Consider the following 20153-nt stretch of genomic DNA (forward strand, 5'->3'; position numbering starts at 1 on the left):
CAGCCCGACACAGCCCCCTCAGGAGAGAGCCGCTGGTACAAGCAGGAGCTCATACACCACAAGGCTCCTCTCAGCCCGACACAGCCCCCTCAGGAGAGAGCCGCTGGTACAAGTAGGAGCTCATACACCACAAGGCTCCTCTCAGCCCGACACAGCCCCCTCAGGAGAGAGCCGCTGGTACAAGCAGGAGCTCCTGCAACACAAGGCTCCTCTCAGCCCGACACAGCCCCCTTTAGGAGAGAGCCGCTGGTACAGGCAGCGACGTGCCGGCCTGTAAGGTGCCAAGAGAATCCGTACTGTCATACACAGCGGTGTACGAGAACTTCAAGCAACTATTTTGCTAACAAACGTAAAAAATTAAGAAATCATAATTAAAAGTGCCTCCCGCCCCTTCTACTAAAGTAAGTGGTGTATACTGTGAACGACCTCAATGTGATTATTTGTATCTTCATACTCCTGATGCTATGCTCCCAGAAGCATGCAGTAACACGCATAGGGCAGGACTCTTCCTGGAGTCCTCTCCATCATATGTGCACGCTCAAAGAGTCCTCTCAATGCATTTTATCACTACAGTGGCGAAATATATGAGCATACACAATCAGACTCGGCATATCTTACCCCAGTGATGGCTAACCTCTGGCGCTCCAGCTGTGGTGAAACTACGACTCCCAGCATGCTTTATTCATTTCTATAGAATTCTGAAAATAGCTAAACAAGTGTGCATCTTGGGAGTTGTAGTTTGAGTGCCAGAGGTTAGCCATCACAGACTTACCCTATACACCACTCACTCTGATTTGTATTGAAGGGTCTGGACCTCAGGGAACAGACACGCACAGTTCCAACAGACGGCCTGGTGAGCCGACGTAGATGGTTCGTGGGAGGAATATAGTCCACAACAAAAACGCTAATTCTATCCTGACCCAGAAAAAGAACAGCTCAATCCTGATGAAACTTGCTGGGGGAATTTTTACCTTGAGGCCAGAACAATTTTTGGATTTTCCCTCTTTGCATTTTGGTGTATTTCGGCACTTATATAACGCTGAAATATTCAGCAGCGCTTTACAGATCACTCACTGTCCCCAGTGCAGCTCATAATCTAAGGTCCCTATCAGTGTGTCTTTGGAGTGTGGGATAAACCGGAGAACCCGGAGGAAACCCACATAAACCATACAAACTCCATGCAGATGTCTTCCTTGGTCGGTAAGGCTACTTTCACACTGGCGTTTTGGCTTTCCGTTTGCGAGATCCGTTTCAGGACTCTCACAAACGGTCCAAAACTGATCAGTTTAGCCCCAATGCATTCTGAATGGATAAGGATCAGCTCAGAATTCATCAGTTTGCCTCCGTTCAGCCTCCATTCCGCTCTGGAGGCCGACACCAAAACGCTGACTGCAGCGTTTTGATGTCCGCCTGACGATGCAGAGCCAAACGGATCCATCCTGACTTACAATGTAAGTCTATGGGGACGGATCCGTTTTCACTGACACCATATGGTGCAATTGAAAACGGATCCGCCTCCCATTGACTTTCAATGCAAGTCAAAACGGATCCGTTTGCATTGTCATGAATACATTTTTTTTTTTTTTGTTTTTGTTTTGTTCATGGTAACGCAAACGGATCCGTTCTGAACGGATACAATCGTTTGCATTATAGGTGCGGATCCGTCTGTGCAGATACCGCACCTAACGCAGGTGTGAAAGTAGCCTAACAAACCTAGGACCCCAGCGCTGCAAGGCACCAGTGCTAACCACTGAGCCACTGTAATTTATGTTAATTTTTACTTGGACAAAAATGCTGAAAAAGCCATTTTTTTTTAACATACTGTCAGTAAAATTCTCTGCCATTTCTGCTGTTCCCACAGAGAATGAATGCAGAAGCAGGGCACATGCTTGACGTGCCACTCCATCAGGAAGGGACTTGGCACAATCCCTTTTATTTAAAAAAAAAATAGGACTTAAATTTTATTGTTTTGCAATTTTTTTTAAAACATTTAATTTTCTTTATTTTAGTTCATTGATGACCTCATGGGGATTTTAATAAAAAAATGTTATATATTTTTTTGTAACTATAAAAGTAATGACATACAGTCCTGTTCATCTGGAAAGTGAAAGTGGTATGGAGCGCGTCATTATGCTGATATCAGCACCAACTCCTCCTGTCTGCTCTGCGGTTAACCCAAAAGTTCTTGTAAAATGAAACATAACTGTAGTAGGCAGAAGCTTCAACATCATTGTAGCTTTTGTGAAATTTGAATTGTTGATATAAATCCAAAGATACCTGCTTTTGTTTTTTTATTACTCAGAGTAAGGATCCATTCCCACGTCCGTAGTGTATTGCGGATCCGCAATACACCCGGCCGGTACGCCCATAGAACTGCCTATTCTTGTCTGCAATTGCGGACAAAAATAGGACATGTTCTATTTTTTTTTTCTGAAGCGCTCCGGAAATGCGGACAGCACACTGTGTGCTGTCCGCATCCATTCCTGCCCCATACAGAATGAATGGGTCCGCACCCGTTCCGCAATTTGCAGAATAGACGCGGACCCATTCTGCGGACGTGTGAAAGGACCGTAAAGAGTCCTTTCAAATTGGACTGATTATGAGGCAGATTATAAGGAACAAATCAGATATCGCCTGATCACCGGCAGGGCTGGATCTACATGCAGCAATCGGCGATCGCTACAGCAAACGCTCGTCCCCTTAGAAAACTATTGCTCCTGCTCAGCAGATCATTGCTGCATACAACTGATGATTTTTGGAATTAAAATAACGAAAGTGCAGGATTTAAGCAAATAACGGACAGTACCAGCGCCTAACAGATCCCTATGACTATAATTGGATCCGTTAGGTTTCCTTTTGGAACTTAAATTTTTGGAGTGGAGAAAAAAAAAAAAAAAAAAAAAAAAAGAAGGTCCTGAATGCAGGACTTTTCTCTCCACTATTTTTGATGAATTCTGTGACGGAAGCCCCGAATGGAGCTTCCAACGTAGATGTGAAAGCAGCCTAAAAAGCATCATGTGTGTACTAGCACACACTGCAATACGTGCGTTTTTAGGCGGCGATTCTCATGCGGAACAGTACTAGCATACGTGTATAAGATTATCAGACCGTTTGGTTCATTCCGAAAAAACTGCTTGACGTATCGGTCCGTATAAAAGAATCCTTAGCGCTCTTTTACAAGAGCGGATCCAGTGCGTGGAATCCGCTGAGTGAAGGTGAGCCAAGCCCCGTTCCGGACAGCAGAGACGTGGAGCATTAACATGATTGATAATGCTCCGTGATCTTTTTACTACAAAATGACAGTGAGATAAAGTTGTCACCGTGATTTTGTAGTAAAAAGATTACAGAGAGGCACGGAGCATTTTAGGCTACCTGCACGCGTTGCGGATTACGTGCGCCTTCAGCGCGGATTGTCATACTGAAAAACCGCCGTGTAATACAGTGCCAGCAAGGTGTATGAGACTAGACAAATCTCAACTCCACTTAGCTTTTTTTCAGTGCAGGTTTAGAAAGCTGCAGCATGCCAAGTCTTTGTCCAATTTTTGTGCGGATTTCACTCTTTTCAATGCAAGAAAAAACTAAGTTACACGCGTGGTTTTTTTTTTAATGCCGAAACCTACATGAAAAACCATGCTGATTTTCGGTTTTGAAATCCGCAGCCGTGTCCGGGGAGCCTGGTGGTTTACTAACAGAAAATGCACAGATTTCCATGCCGATTCCTGTACATTTCCAGAGGTCTTAGGTTAGTTGCACTCTAGCGTTCAGAGTTGCGGCAGGGGACCGCGCGCCAGAGCTTTTTGGATCTGGCATTGCTGGATACTGCCTGAATAGCCGCTGGCCCAATTTACTATAATGGAGACCGGCAGAGATCCTGCAAATATGCAGAGAATATCCAGCCAATTCTCTGCCTAGTGTGAAACTAGCCTTAGGGTCCATTCACACGTCCGCAAATGGGTTTGTATCTGTTCCGCAATATTGGGAATGGGGGCGGACTCATTCATTCTCTATGGGGCCGGAAGAGATGTGGAGAGCACACAATGTGCTCTCCGCATCCGCATTTCCGGAGCGCAGCCCTGAACTTCTGGGCCACTGCTCCGCCAAAAAATAGAACATGTCCTATTCTTGTCCGCAATTGCGTAAATGGACTCTTACTTGTGTTTTTTGGTGCGGATTTGTTGCAGATCTCAAGATTTCCACATAGAAAAAAACCGCATGTAATCTGCAACATGTGCAGGTATCCCAAGGGTCCTTTTACACGAACCGATATATCAAGCAATTTTTGGGAATGAACTAGACATATTAATAATTACCTGATAGTCAGTGGAGATGAGGGCAGCATTTACATGCAGCAGTCACTTCTGCTACAGCAATCGCTCGTCCCCATGGAAAACCCTTAATCCTCGTTACGCGGGGCCGTTTCACAACAAATTGTCGTAGTTTTCAGACGTGCAGCCTCTGCAGGTGAGGTGCATTGTAAGTGTAACCACATTAGCTTCACCTATAAAAGCAGTCCAGGCCAAACACAGAATTAGCATACCGCGGCAGTTTTCAGTATAAGTGATTGCCGGGCTACATGTGCGGGCACCTGTCTGTCTACATAACTACTCTAGGAAAATGTGACTGGTAAATTTGAGGAAATTTCATATATATATATATATATATATATATATATATATATATATATATATATATATATATATATATATATATATATATATATATATATATATATATATATATATATATACACACACACACACACACACACATACACATACACACACACACACATTTACCAGATTCTTAATATCATGGATGAGTATTTATAAAAAAATATATATATATTTTTTTTGTAAACTTAAAAAAAAAAAAGACACTTCTTTATTCAAGACCCTTCCCCCCCCCCACCACCATTAACTTCCCATCCGCTGCCAGCACATCGCCATGTGGCAGTACTAGGCATCAGATTCACCTTTGGTACAAAGTCTCTATCGAGATAAGTACTTGCAGAGACTGCGAAACAAATCTAGAAGCTATCTGCAAAGATAAAAGTAGAATAAAGGTCCTTCTACACTGGCCGATTATACAGGCACATTTGGTTCGTCCTGATAATTGCATGACCATGAGCACAGACTGGCGTCTGCATGAAGCAATACTCTCTCCGGTATGGGCATGAATGAACACTACTGCCATCACTTATCCAACACAGAATAATTGCTTGCCGGGAGCACGTCCCTGGTCAAAAATGATGACTTGCTGCCCAAGTAGAGGATTTTTGCTATTGGTACCAGCTAAGGGTAGGATTTTCGGCACGGATTTCAGCGAGGAAAACCGGGCAGAATCTGCGCTGTAATGTCCTTCTACTGTTTTCAACTTTTCAGTTCATGAGGCCAAGGGTTTTTGCCACACAATTTTCAAGACCACGCCAAGAGGGTACAGGTCCATTTTTGGCGCAGTTACCGTGCAGACCCCTCTCAAATCCGCAGTGGGAGCCTGCTCGCAGTGTAGCACCATTCATTGGACCTAAACCTACACCCGTTGCTCAATAAAACCTACGGCAGAAACCACAGCACAGCCATGGGGTACACGTAGGATTTAGTGATCTCTAATAATATCCGATAATTGCCCTGTGTAAAAGGGCCAAGCATTCGTCTGAACGCTCATCCACACTACTCGGTCCATGTAAATGGACTTGGAAGAGCAGACCGGTTCCAGTCACTCAGTCCTATCTCGATACATTTTTAAGACATATGGTCCACTACAGAAACATACATGGGTCCCAGTTAGACAAGAGGGATGTCAACCCTAAAGGGCCGTTCACATGGTAGATTTTGACCTAGGCGGTTTCTGCTACAGCATTTTGAGTCAGACACTACGGACCTGCTCGCGGCTTAGCTCCATTGACTCCACACAACACGCAAAAAAAGTGATGTGTCCCTTCTTGGCATGGTCCAAACTTTTAACTGCCCGGCTGTGAACTAAAAGTTCCAAGTGCAAGATCCACCGTGTGAACGACACCTTATTTTGCCAGCGCTGCCAAAGAACTGAACAGAACTGTAATATACAAGTCCTGGACCTGGCGCCTTCACTGAAGTAACGGATACAGCAACACTACCCTCTGTCACAGCTCAATTTGGTAACTATATGGAGGAAATTATCAAGAATCTTCATACATAAGAGACAAGAGAAACATAGGGACTGCAACTCCATCTGCTCAAGGACTAGGGTCCTACGGTGGTCCATGTTCAGCTTCACTGAACCAAAGGGAGCAGGGATCTTGCGGACACAATATGGAATCTAAAATGGGGCCATATAAAAAGAAAAATCTGTATCCAATATAAAACTATACAACTGTCCAGAATCAGTATAATAGGATTACAGGTTGGCCCCAGGTCAAGACTAACATGTATACGTCACCAGCTTCAGTTCACTTACATAAGGCCGACCTGTGACTGATCCTCTTTATATGTAAAGGAAGAAGGGAAAAAAGAAGAAGAAATAACTTGCACAGCAACGTTACAAGCATAAAGATAATTGTGATTAAAGGAGAGCTTTTAAAGGGACGCTACCAGAAAACTTTTTTAATCACTTATTAACAGCTTATTTATAAATTTTTCTATGGAATTGTTTTTACATGATTTTCTGGATAGATATACATCTCTTCTGCTTCCCTTCCTGCCTCTTAAACGTCCTCCTTTGGCAAACAGCCTCTTGACCTTCAGTCAGGCCATACAAGAGAGGGAAGAGGGGTGAGGGCCTCACTGATAAGTGCCGCGCTCGTCTGCGGACAGCTTCTCTAGGCCTATCAGGAGCTTTCACTGTTAAGGGTGTATCAGACACCCCGATGCCACAGACGATTGTCAGAAGGCAAGAGTTCCCTCCCGGCAGTCGTAAGATAGCTAGTGGAGGACACAGCTGCTATTACATGCAGCAATGTCCTCCATAGCATGGGGAGGAGCGATCGCTATGCCATCGCTCGTCACCATGCAGGGCAGGGGTGAGCCGGTGGCAGATCGCTATTACACAGCGGGATCTGCCGCTGGCAGTATTGTGATTTTTAAGCATGCTGGAAAAAAATTAAAATAAATTTAAAATAATTGGCGATTCATCTTCGGCGGCAGTATTACACTGCAAGATGATCGCTTGTAAGCGATTATCGACGAAAAATCGTCCAGTTTATTAGAGGCTTAAGAATGGGTTCACTATACGAGTTTTCTCTCTCTGTGCTGACTGCTACAGAAGGACAATAGTCAGTGTTTAATTCTCAATGTTATAGTACTGCAAAAGAAAACCAGGAAAAAATTGTTTACATTGTTTCCTATGAATATTAAGTTTATAACACCTTTCTGACGGAAGTTTACATCAGTCAGAGATGCATCCTTCAGCTGCAGATCTCTGCACAGCTCTACGGTGATCTAAAGGTGGCCAGAAAAATTACACCGGACCATAGGGTGGGTTGGACATGTTGGATGCGTCAAGCAGCCGATTTTGCCAGGGAAAGCCGGCTCAATGAGATGGATGGCTGTCCACGTAATACAAGGACCTCAGAGCAGGAGCCGCTCTTATAGACCTCCACGAGACAACCCCTTTTTTAGGGCGCTGTTCTAATGAGGTCAGTGATGGAATGGACTAAAACTTTGCAGGCTTCAATACTGGAAAAACTGTAACCCTCCTCGAACAAGTGAGAGGAGTGAGTGTGCATTGTGACACGAGTGAAACCGCGCTGTCATGGCTATAACCCAGCTCTCATGAGGCAAGCAAAGAAGATCACGCCCTGTACAACGTAGTGGAAAGGTGATCCTACAGAAGGCACGCAAGCTTCTCCCTGCTCAGAAAGATATGCGGCTCACAACAACCGCTTTAGGCTAAAGACCGCATTCTTGTCACCTGAAAAATAGGGGACAAAGAAAAAAGTAAAACAGCAGACTCTCAGGAGAATGGGGAGCGCAGCTAACTTTCCTGAAAAACCTGTTGCCACTTTGATCTCTATTGATTGAATAATGGTGGCACAGCCTCGTGATCTTCTGGCAATCATCTTGGATGAGGTATCCCCAAGTGAGGTTAAAGGGCATCTGTCAGCAGATTTGTGCCTCTTACATGTGCGCTTGGCAGTCGAAGGCATCCGTGTTGGTCCCATGTTTACAGTATCACAAGAGTCAGTCCACCCCGCACACTTTTGTAAATATCTTTTCCTGGGACAACACTGAAGATATGACACGTTGATACAATGTAAAGTAGTCAGTGTACGGCTTGTATAACAGTGAACATTTGGTCTGCCCTCAAAATAACTCAACACACAGCCATTAATGTCTAAACCGCTGGCAACCAAAGTGAGTGCACCCTAAGTGAGAATGGCCAAATTGTGCCCGATTAGACATTTTTCATCCACGGTGTCATGTGACTCGTGTGTGGCGGCAACCAGGTGAGGAGTACAAAGACAAGTACATACAGTCAAGCATGGTGGTGGGAGCGTCATAGTTTGGGACTGCATGAGTGCTGCCGGCTGTGGGGAACTGAGAAAGTGGAGCCTCTAGGTGTAACGGCAACGCCCCCATTGCTCCTAGAGGCTCATTTGCATATATCAAGAATTCATATTTCTTAGCAATGTGGGCACACATGAACACAGGACTAGGGCTGAAACGATTACTCGGATTAATCGATTAATGCGACACAAAAAAAATCCTTGATGCAGATTTTTTGCATCGATGATTCGTTTGTGTCATGTAACCATGGGGTGCGAGTGAAGAGCTTGCTAATACTCACGCTGCGTGGTCACCCGCACAGCGCTGCACTGGATCCTGACGCACACACGCAAGATGACCTGATGCTGTGTGAAGTTAGGTCCCAGTGCAGCACGTAAAGAAGAGGATGGAAGCTCTCTGGAGTGTCATCAGTGCCCCTACAGAAAAGGTAAGTATTTTAGTTCACTGGCACTGTGGCTGGGCACTGATGGCTAGGAGGGGGAGTGGGGATACTGAGGGCACTGGGAGGGGAAGCAACTGATGACATGGGGAAGTTGGTGGGAGCTAGTGGCATTGGGGGGGAGCTGGTGGCATTGTGGGGGGGGGACGATGGCATTGGGGGAAGCTGGTGGTACTGCTGGAAGAACTAATTGCATTGGAGGGGGAACTGATGGCAGGGGAGCTGATGAGTTTTTATAGAAAACGCTCTTTTGATTAGCTGCTTCCTATTAGAGTACCCGATTAATCGTTGGATTAATCGGTAGAATACTTGATTACTAAAATAATTGATAGCTGCAGCCCTACACAGGACCCCCAAAGATGCCCTCAGCTCCCAAGCGCACATGTAACAGGTCAGCCAGTGTCATAGGTACAGAACTGCTGACAGATGCAATTAAAACTCTGGGACTTATCAATAAAGTTTAATGAAGAAAGCACAGGACAGCTTGCCCATTAGGATACCATTTTGTACATGTATTATACAGTATTATCATACAATATAACGTGCAATAAGAAATAAAAATACACTTTACCCTAAAAAACACACTGGGATTGATTTATCTAAATGGGAAGAAGGAAAAAGGTGATCAGTTTTCCAGAGCAACCAATAAGAAGCCCTATGGAAAGTGAGAGCAGGGACTTGATTGGTGGCTTGAAATTATTTTTTTTTAATTATAATTGTAAATACGATTGTGTATGAAACGGGAAGGAAATTACCATTTCCAATCTCCTTAGTTCTTTTTAGAGACAAATACCGATGACTAATCCTCTGGATAGGTCATCTGCATCTGATTGGTGGGGATCTGCCACCCGGGACCCCCACCAATCAGCAGTTTGAGAAGGCAGCAACGCTCACAGTAGCATTGCGGTCTTCTCTCAGCTTTCCTGGGCCGAGTGACGACACATTCGTCGGTCACACGACTTAGGCGCACTGAAGTGAATGGGGCTGAGCTGCGATACCAAGCACAGCCGGTAAACAATGTACAGGGCTCTGGAGAGGCTGTGGCACTCACAGGGGCGCTTCTCTGATCAGCTGGGGGTCCCGGGCCCCAACCAATCAGATACTGATGACCTCTCCTGAAGACAGATCATCAGTATTTAAATCTTGGAAACCCCTTTTATTGGTTAGAACTAGGGGTGGGCGATATGCACGATATGAATTTGTGCAACGATACAGATTTTGTCTATAATCGCCGGACCGCGATATGACCACGGAGCGGTAGTGAATTGAAGAAGCTTCTCACTCGCCGCTCCGTGGCCTCCTGACTCCGCAGTCCACACCGCCCTGTACTGGCCAGGGCCTGGCGTGCACACAGCGTCAGCCCGCTGGCTGCCGCTGTGTGTGACGTCAGGTCCCGCGGCCCGCCAATGCATGCTGGGAAGTAGACTCGACACCTGCCGACTCCATCAGCCAGCTGCTGTCGAGCACCCTGCAGGAAAGGCAAGCATAACAACAGCGATCCTTCTGGGGGAGGGGGGGGGGGGCTGGAGGATCGGGGGAGGGGGGGAATCTATTTGCAAAGGATGGCCATGGGGCTGATCTGATGGCACTGGCTCTGGGGGAGATGTATGAAGATGATGATGGCAAATGCAACGGGGCTGATGGCACTGGCTCTGGGGGAGATGTATGAAGATGATGATGGCAAATGCAACGGGGCTGATGGCACTGGCTCTGAGGGACATGTATGACGATGATGGCAAATGCCATGGGGCTTATGGCAATGGCTCTGGGGGACATGTATGACGATGATGGCAAATGCCATGGGGCTTATGGCAATGGCTCTGGGGGACATGTATGACGATGATGGCAAATGCCATGGGGCTTATGGCAATGGCTCTGGGGGACATGTATGACGATGATGGCAAATGCCATGGGGCTTATGGCAATGGCTCTGGGGGACATGTATGACGATGATGGCAAATGCCATGGGGCTTATGGCAATGGCTCTGGGGGACATGTATGACGATGATGGCAAATGTCCCCCAGAGCCATTGCCATAAGCCCCATGGCATTTGCCATCATCGTCATACATGTCCCCCAGAGCCATTGCAATAAGCCCCATGGCATTTGCCATCGCCGTCATACATGTCCCCCAGAGCCATTGCCATAAGCCCCATGGCATTTGCCATCGCCGTCATACATGTCCCCCAGAGCCATTGCCATAAGCCCCATGGCTCTGGGGGACATGTATGATGATGATGGCAAATGCCATGGGGCTGATGGCACTGACCCTGGGGGACATGTATGAAACGTGTGTCTTTACAAAACTTTTCAATAAATTTTTAATGTGTATTGTGTAACAGGTACTTTTCCAAACAATGTAATTTGTATTATTTGTATACATACAGAAGAAAATAATATATCGCAATATATATATATCACACATTCTTCAAATTATATCGCAATCTAGATTTTAGGCAATATCGCCCACCCCTAGAAATTACATGGCAGCGATCTTTAGAGAAACATTCTTCTTCCATCTGGAGGAGAGCTAATTAGCATAGATTTTCCCAGGAAGCATTGCTTGTAAAACCCCCTATGTCAGCTGGGGGTCCCAACAAAGAGATACAGTATCACCCAGGACTTTTTGGACCTGCATTGCCACACACATTCAATTCAACTTCAAAAAGAAATGTTTGGTCCCAGCACTGTCCATATCAACCAATCTAATCACATGGATACCCTAAAAAACGTACTCTGAAAGACAAAGAGGAAGCAGCAGAAAGGCCACGTCTACACTGCAGAAACTCTGCTGTGCATCTTTCAGACATAGATCAGCATCATGCGTTACAGCTCATCTGTGGCTTTTCCATTCGTAATACAGTGAATTACCTTCCATGAGATGAGAAACCCCCCATCTACTTACACATTCTACATGATCTAGGTGGCGAATCAACACCCGAATCCTGGCAGAATCCTAAACGTGTGAACGTGGCCCTACAGCACTGCAGGAGCCACACATTTCTGGGTATGCAGGCTACCTGCTAATCAGCTTTGTGAATATTACATGCCATCATATTAACGTATTCAAATCTAGTCCGAGGGCTTCTAGGAAGTCTAATACCGCGCAGACGTACGGTTACAACGCAAACAAAACCACAGTGGAAATATTTCACGTATGCAAAATAAAACCTTGCCCTGTAAGAATATTAAAAGGGAACCCGTCACATTGAACATGGTGCCTGAGCTACAGGTAGCGATAGATAGATAGACTTGATTATATATAGGGGGTCATTTATCAAACTGGTCTAAAGTAGAAATGGCTTCGTTGCCCATAGCAACCAGATTCCACCTTTCATTTTTCAAAGGAGCTGTCCAAAATGAAAGGTGGAATCTGATTGGTTGCTATAAGCAATTAAGCCAGTTCTACTTTACACCAGTTTGATAAATGATCCCAATAGTTTTGTGGGAAAATCTAATATATAAAGCTGAGTATATATATGTGTGTGTGCATGTATGTTCGCTAAAGGAATCCGCTCCATCGCATTTACAATCACAAAGTTTGGCACACAGCTACATCAGGTGTCCGGAATGGTTTTAGATCAGGTCTCAGCTCTCTAGAACGTACCGTTCCTGAGATATTCCCCAAAAATCCAAATATCGCACATCACATGACCTACATTAGCCAATACAAGCCTTCAGGTCTCTCTCTTCATATTCCAAATGCCATACACACGGTCACATTTCCCTCATCAGCCAATAGAAGCTCACAGGTCCTTAGTCTCCACATACACACAGTTTTACTCCAGGTTTCCATAACAACCCAGCCCTTTTTCTTCACTGTTCCGCTGTCCGAGAGTGAGCTTTTAAAAAGGACATCCCTGTATCCGTCCAGGCCCTGCGCCGGACGGAGGACAGGGAGTCTGAAAGCCGGACTGTCTGGCCTAAAACCGGAACTCTGGCCAACCTTGGGGCATAGCGCTAGGATATGCCCCCATTGTCTTATAGTTGCTGGTCCCACCGCTGGGACCCGCACCCATATCGAGAACGGAGCCCCGCAAGGGAAGGAGGGCGCACTGCGCATGCGCAGAAGCCCTCCATTCATTTTCTATGGGGCCAGCAAAAATAGCCGAGTGCTAGCTCGGCTATTTTCGTCGGCCCTATAGAAATGAATGGGAGCGGGGTGTGTGGTGCGCTCCCATTCACTTCTATGGGGAGCCAGGTCGGTGGTGGCCGGACCGGAGTCCTCCAGCCACCACCTTGTGGGGCTCCGCTCTCGATATAGATGACTCTGGGACCCGCACCTATAAGACAATGGGGGCATATCGTCCATCATGAGACAACCCCTTTAAGGGGACGGTCCGCTATGGAGGTCAGTGTTAAGGGGGCAGGGTGTTGTGGAAATCACTTAAAGGGGTTATTTCATCTTAGACAATGGGGGCATATCGCTAGGATATGCCCCAATTGTCTGATAGGTGCGGGTCCCGCACCTACAAGGAGAACAGAGTCGGGGAGAGCTGTGGCTGGAGGACCCCGGGTTTCCCGGGGTCCGTCCACCACCAGGCGCAGCTCCCCGCCTCTCCCATTAAAGTGAATGGGTGCGCACCGTGCATGCGCGGCCATCGCTCCCATTCTATTTTCGGCGGCTCCATAGAAATGAATAGAGGGCGGCTGCGCATGCGCAGTGCATCCTCCTCCACTTTCTCCGCTCAGTTCTCCTTGTAGGTGCGGGTCCCAGAGGTGTGACCCGCACCTATCAGACCATGGGGGCATATCCTAGCGATATGCCCCCATTGTCTAAAGATGAGATAACCCCTTTAACGAGATGGGGTACTCTGGGGGTCACTGTTAAGGGGGTGGGGTGCTGTGGAAATCACTGTTAAAGAGGCAGGCTGCTGTAAAGGTCAAAGTTAAGGGGGTGGGCTGCTATGAAGGTCCCATTTTAAGGAGACGAGGCACTGTGGATGTCACTGTTATAGTGAATTCTGTCAATATATTTTAACGGCACACACAAACATTAAATGAAATAGATTAAATATACCAGTGCGAAGACGGGTTCTTCAGCTAGTTTTCAATAAAACTTACAATTTATAAAATGTATATCTAAGCTTGCTCTGGGGCCAAGGAGGCAGTCCGATCAGTGACTGACAGCCTTCCGTCTATGACTGTGTATAGAGATAGCTGTCAATCACTGATAGGACCGCCTCCTTGTCTTCAAAGACCAGAACGAGCAGAGATATAAATTAATAAAATTACAAGTTTTCCCATAAAATTATACATCAATCTGCTCCATAACATGCTGCCTGTAGCTCACACTGCAGTTTCATGGTGATAGTTGCCCTTTAAAGGATTACGCCTGTCTTATAAAGTTATTGGAATATCCTAGAATATGCCATCCCTTTATAATCGGTGGGGGTCTGACCTCTAAACCACCAAGAACTTTAACCTGTCAAGCTGTGCCAAGGCAGCGCCTTCATTCTCAGGATCAGAGGAGGTTCCAGAGGTCAGTCCCCCAGCGATCATAACGCGCCATCGTTTCAGAGAGTCTTCTGTGGATGCACTGAACAGTAAGTTACGATGTTTGCGCAAGCGAAGAAGAGGGTCTCTCCAAGGAATGAGCAGAGCAAGGAAACTTCCCACTGTACCTACATGCTTGGACCCTTAAAGGGGTTGTCGGAGAAAGAATCATGCTTACCCGCTTCCCTACGGTCCTGTGCGCTGGCTCCCGCGTGTCCACCTTCACCCCAGCATGGGTATGATCACCCTCTGGTGGACACGTTACTGGTGTAGCCATTAAATCGACAACTTCGCGATTTCTAGGATGGGTTTTCACACAGCAGTTTGGATGCGCTTTTGAAGTCACCGGAAGACCTCATCAGAAAAACGCATGCGGTTTTACTTCTGCATTACCAGCTGATGAATCCACTATCACCATAAGGTCAGAATGTGAATGAAGTCTAAACCAATCTCAGGTACATGCTGTATGACGGTATTCAGCAAAGCAAACATAACAAAGGTTCCTCAGTGAACACAACCTCCAAAGTCCACTGATAATCCCAGATATATCTAGTTTGCATACATCCGCTACACTACAATGCAAGCCGAGGAAGCAACCATCGTCCTAAATTGTACAGATTATTTGCACAACCCCAAGCAATGTGCACAGGTCCGGTACCAGAGCGACATGTTGCACTATATTTCATTGCAAAAAAAAAAAAAAAAAAGGACTTCTAGAAACCCAGTGATGTAGTGTGGAGTGGGATGGCGGTGGCTGGTGAATGGAGTTGCCAACCAGTGCCCGCCATCTCCACAGAGGAGACTGTGCTGATATATCTTTGAAGGTGGTTTTAGATCACAGCTACCACCTAGCAGCAGTCTGAACCAATGGCGACATCTGCCACCATGACTACCAGTATTTTTTTTTTTTTTTTAACCACTTCTTAGATACAGGCTGAAGCCTACACGTTTCACGAGTGGTTAACATATGACTGGAGGGTCATTTTATAGGGGTATTCCCTTCTGGACATTTATGGCATATTGAAAGAAAATGCTATACAATTCCATTAGGTGTGGATCTGGGACCTGCTCCTCTGTAAATCTACAAGAAGTGCATGCCGGGCATCCTCTCAATTCACTGTTATGTGTCCTTCCGAAAATAGCCGAGCTTGGCTATGTTCACAAATCTCATAGCAGCGAGCGGAGAGACCACTGTGCATGTGCAGCCAGCCTCCATTCACTTCGGGAAAAAGCCAGCGCTTCAGTATTCTTGGAAATCCCATAGCAGTAAATGGAGAAAGATGCTCCTGCACGGCTCGCTCTACCTTCGTGGTGGGGCCCCATTCTCGGGAAAGTAGCGGGTCCCAGATGTTAGACAATTATGGCACATCCCAACGATGAAAATACTCAGTGCCCTCCTGCACTCCACAACACTGCTCAGCTTTCCGGGCTACTCCCAAAAAAAGAATGCTGGGAGTTGTAGTTTCACAACAGCTGGAGTGCCTGACGTCCATGACCCCTGTTTTATTGAATGAATACTTTTTAGACAAACCTGATGGCGAATCGTCAATGCACTAGACTGCAATACATGGAGCAGACGGCTTTGTGAAGCTACGACGAGTACTGATGCCGCATCTGCTGTAGACCCTTCTGCGCCGGCTCCACCAGTGGTCGATAGTCGCTCTAAGACAAGGGCTTCGAGCAGGCGACCTCCTCTACAACATTCATGGGCCCTCACAGGTACCACAGACAGGAGCTGTCAAAATGAGACTACCAGTTGCGACAAGTTATCCCCTATCTCCAGGATATGCGGGGGGGTTGGGGGGGGGGGATAACTCTTAGATCGGCAGGGGTCCTACCACCAGCACCCCTAATGATCATGAAAACAGGATCCTGTACTCGTTGGGCCATCTAAAATTAACGAAGCGGCCTGTTGGGCACGTGCACTGCGGCTCCATTCACCTCTATGGGAGTTCCGGCTCTACATGGCACCACCCTGAGGGAAGGTTCACATAGGTGGCACCGGATCCAGAGCCTGACAGATTTCGCAGTTCACCTCTGGATCCCCATTGACCGTAATGGGGTCCGGATGTGATCTGGCATAAATGCAGTGTTTCGGATGGACAAATACCGCCGAGTGCTGCGGATGTTGTCTAACCGACAGCTACCATGTATGCCGGACCAGGCTGCCAGATCTGAATCACAACTGTGAACATGTCCTTTAAAAGAGCTGCATCTAGGGTAGCTTCAGGAGGCCGTGAGGGTTATGGGTCCCCATTCTGATGACTGGAGCCCCCAGCGGTAGGACCCCCAACAATCTAATAATTATCCCTTTTCCTGTGGATGGGGGAGAACTAGTCACAACCCTCCGATCACCCCTTCCATCTCTGTATTCTGATTGGCTTGTCATTCTGGGTCTAACAGCAGGAATGGCAGGAAGGGAATAAAATCCCAGGAGTCGGTAGTTGCTGACACTTAACCTGTTGTTCTTTATGGATGTCTAGATATTTCTAATGTACTAAAAAAATAAAAAAAATAAAACCGGCTTCTGAAGTTTCTGAAAAAAAACTGATCAGCACTGGGCAGAAGTAACAGGGATCTCTCCACAGTCCACCAGGACCACAGCAGGACTGTCATGAGACCACGTAACAACAGCCACATACTACGAGGACATACCCACCGCTGCGTAGCTCCACAGCACCAGTCACAGGCACATGACAAGACGGAGCCACAAGCCACCGCACAACAAAACGTTTACCCCCCGTTCCTAATGACACTCACCACGCCAGGGAACGGCCTGACACAACACAGCTGGGGCCCGAAGGCGCTGTCAAGACGAAACTCGCGTACTCGACTCTTCCGCCCCGGTGAAGATGGCAGCGGCCGCTGCAAAAGGAGGAAACTACAGTAATCACTGCGCATGCGCAGGAGGCAACACAACACAGACTGTCTCCACGCAATAAAGCTTTTTAGTTGAAAGAGGCGTGCACGGCAGAGGACTTGCGTAGTGGACGCGTTAGTACGACGCATGCGCGGGAGTACTTGCGTCAGCTAGGTGTCAATAAAGTTTTTAATACACTTTTGGCGGGAAGCTTGAAAAGGGTTTTATGTACATTCTAGTGTGGCGCCGCGTTTTAGTCGGTGTATTGAAGCCACAACACTAACAAGCCAAATTCATTATTTGTATAGCAATTCCTAACTATTCACACTATTCAATATTTGAAAATGGAAATTAGTGGCTTAAGAATGGAGACCCTTGGGCAGTGCATGCAAATTAAAGGAGTTATAAAAAAATAAAAAATTCCCCCGACAAGAATGGTGATAAAATGACATATATTCATCAATCACCTCTACCCAACAGCTGAAACCAGTCAGTGGCCTCAGCAGTCATGGTGTAAACGGCAGAAGAATACCTGGCAACTTGCTCCAAACATACGTGAGGAGAGAACTCCTGTTCAGTTTTTACAAAGGAAAATGAAGGAAAAGGACCTCAGTTAGGAAGGAAGGAAGGAAGACTAATGAATCTTTTGATGCATGTGTCTTTACAGGGGAAGAGGTTCTAAGTCAGCTGTCCAAAATTAGTCACAGGGGCCTGATGGGATACACCCAAAGCTATTAAAAGAGCTCAGCGGTGAACTAGCAAAACCATTAACAGATTTATTTAACCAATCACTGGCAACAGGAGTCGTCCCAGAAGATTGGAAATTAGCAAATGTTGCGCCCATTCACAAGAAAGGTAGTAGGGAGGAATCGGGCAACTATAGGCCAGTAAGCTTGACATCAATAGTGTCACGAGGGTGTCAAGAACCACGCCTGACTCCGTTATACCCGGGGTCAGGAAGTCGCAGCGGTTGGCTGCGCGCTCTAGGTAGAAAGATAGGGCTGTTTCTTTATGGTAGCTTTCTGGGTTTGCTTTGCAACCCTTTTTGGCTCACTCAGGGATCCGTAGCTCTTTCTCCTCAGCTGTTCCTTGTCCAGCACTCCCAACCTCCTTATATTCCCCTCTCACACTTCTCTGGTTGCCAGATATAGAGCTTCCTGCCTGGACTTCTATACTGACCCACTGGAGCTGTGTTGCTGCGTTCTCTGGTTGTTGGTCCAGAACGTTTCCCTCGGGGGCGTGGCTTGCTCATGGCAGAGTGAGACGTGTGTCGCTGCAGCTCTCCCGCCATTCTAACGAAATAAGCTATTCCCACGATTCCTAACAGCCTTCAACTGACAGATATGGGGAGGAAAACAGCCAAGAACACGGCGGACACTGACCAGTCCGGGGATGGGGCCGGTATTCAGAAGTTTTTCGGCTCCCAGTCGAGCACAGCGGGACATCAGGGAGCTCCCAAGATGGCCGCCGGCTCCTCCACGCCGCTCCCAGAAGGTGCCTCCCGATCGGCTCCCTCAGACACTGACTCCAGGAGTCCCTCCTCGTGCATCTCCGATATCGGATGGGACCTGCGCGCACAGCTGAGAGCCCTACCTACCAAGGACGACTTGGAGCACTCGGTCTCCCGCCTCGAGCAAACTTACAAGACAGAGATGGAGGTACTGAAGGGGGAGATCGTGCATCTGGGTCATCGGGTGGAGGCCTCCGAAAAAGCACAGGAGACTGTCTTTGATCATCTGGCAGATCACCAGCGGGTGCTCTCGGCCCACTCCTCACAGATATCCCAGATCTTATCCCACATTGACGACATCGACAATCGTCACCGTAGAAATAACCTACGGATTAGGGGTCTGCCGGAGTCCGTCACACCGACCGACTTGGAGGCCTCTGTTCAGGAGTTGTTCAGCTCCCTGCTGCAGGGCTCGTCCGATTCCCCCATCGAGCTTGATCGGGTCCACAGGGCCCTTGGGCCTAAATCTGCTGACCCCAACAGACCGCGGGACATTGTGTGCCGGGTGCACTTTTACAGAGTCAAGGAGGACATCATGAAGGCAGCGCGCCAGTCCGAGGACTTGTCCTATCAGGGGACCCCGATACAGATCCTGCCTGACTTATCAAGGAGGACACTTCAATTACGGAGAGCGGTGCGCCCTATTCTCACCTTGCTGAAGGAAAGGGACATAATTTATCGTTGGGGCTTCCCGTTTCAGCTTCATGCCAGGAAGGACGGCAAGACAGCGACGTTCCGAGACCTGGAGGATCTCCCGAAGTTCCTGGAATCCTTTTCATTGCCGAAGATCTCTCTCCCTGACTGGCCGGTGATGACATCTCCTGCACAGCTGCCGGACAGAGTACAATGGTCGCAAGTTTCTCCACGGTCCGCAAAGGCTAAAAAGTCCCCGTGACTCTGGGGGTTAATCTCCTTTCTTTCGTTAGGCCCACGTACTGGACTTTCTGCCCATAGTCCTATTTAGTCCATTCTAATATGTTGTCGGTTATCTTTTCTTTGTACTCACCTGCACGGGTTACTTGCACTGTTGCCAGACCCGGCCTTGACTAGGCCTTGATTTGAGATTGCCGTACGGGTAGTAATATGGTTATGTAATAGCTGTTCGCCTGTTTTCTGTTTAGTAAAATGGCGGGAGAGTGTTTGCTCATCCTGGGCTTCTACTGTTCCCTCCAGTTAAGTGGTGTGTCAGAGACTTCTCTGAGATGTCATCTTTTCAGATGGTTTGCCACTTTTTTGTATTTAATGTGAGTGTTTGTATTGTCTCCCCTGTTTTGTCTTGTTCTGTCTTCCTTGCTGTTCTTCCCCCTCCCCCTTTGTCCCTGACAATATTGTACCTTGGTCTACTACACCTGCTTTCTTTGATGG

The 20153-nt window shown here is 47.1% G+C and overlaps 1 protein-coding gene across 1 annotated transcript in view; it reads right to left on the bottom strand.

Annotated features, from left to right (window-relative positions):
• The window catches only part of ITCH (itchy E3 ubiquitin protein ligase), an 86147-nt gene extending 68847 nt beyond the window's left edge, over positions 1 to 17300 (bottom strand). The window contains exon 1 of the mRNA XM_044296775.1: positions 17179 to 17300. The gene's annotated coding sequence lies outside the window, so the exon portion shown is untranslated. The remainder of the gene's footprint in view (positions 1 to 17178) is intronic.
• Positions 17301 to 20153: the final 2853 nt, after the last annotated feature.

Source organism: Bufo gargarizans, chromosome 6, assembly GCF_014858855.1.
Source record: "Bufo gargarizans isolate SCDJY-AF-19 chromosome 6, ASM1485885v1, whole genome shotgun sequence".
Lineage (NCBI taxonomy): Eukaryota > Metazoa > Chordata > Amphibia > Anura > Bufonidae > Bufo > Bufo gargarizans.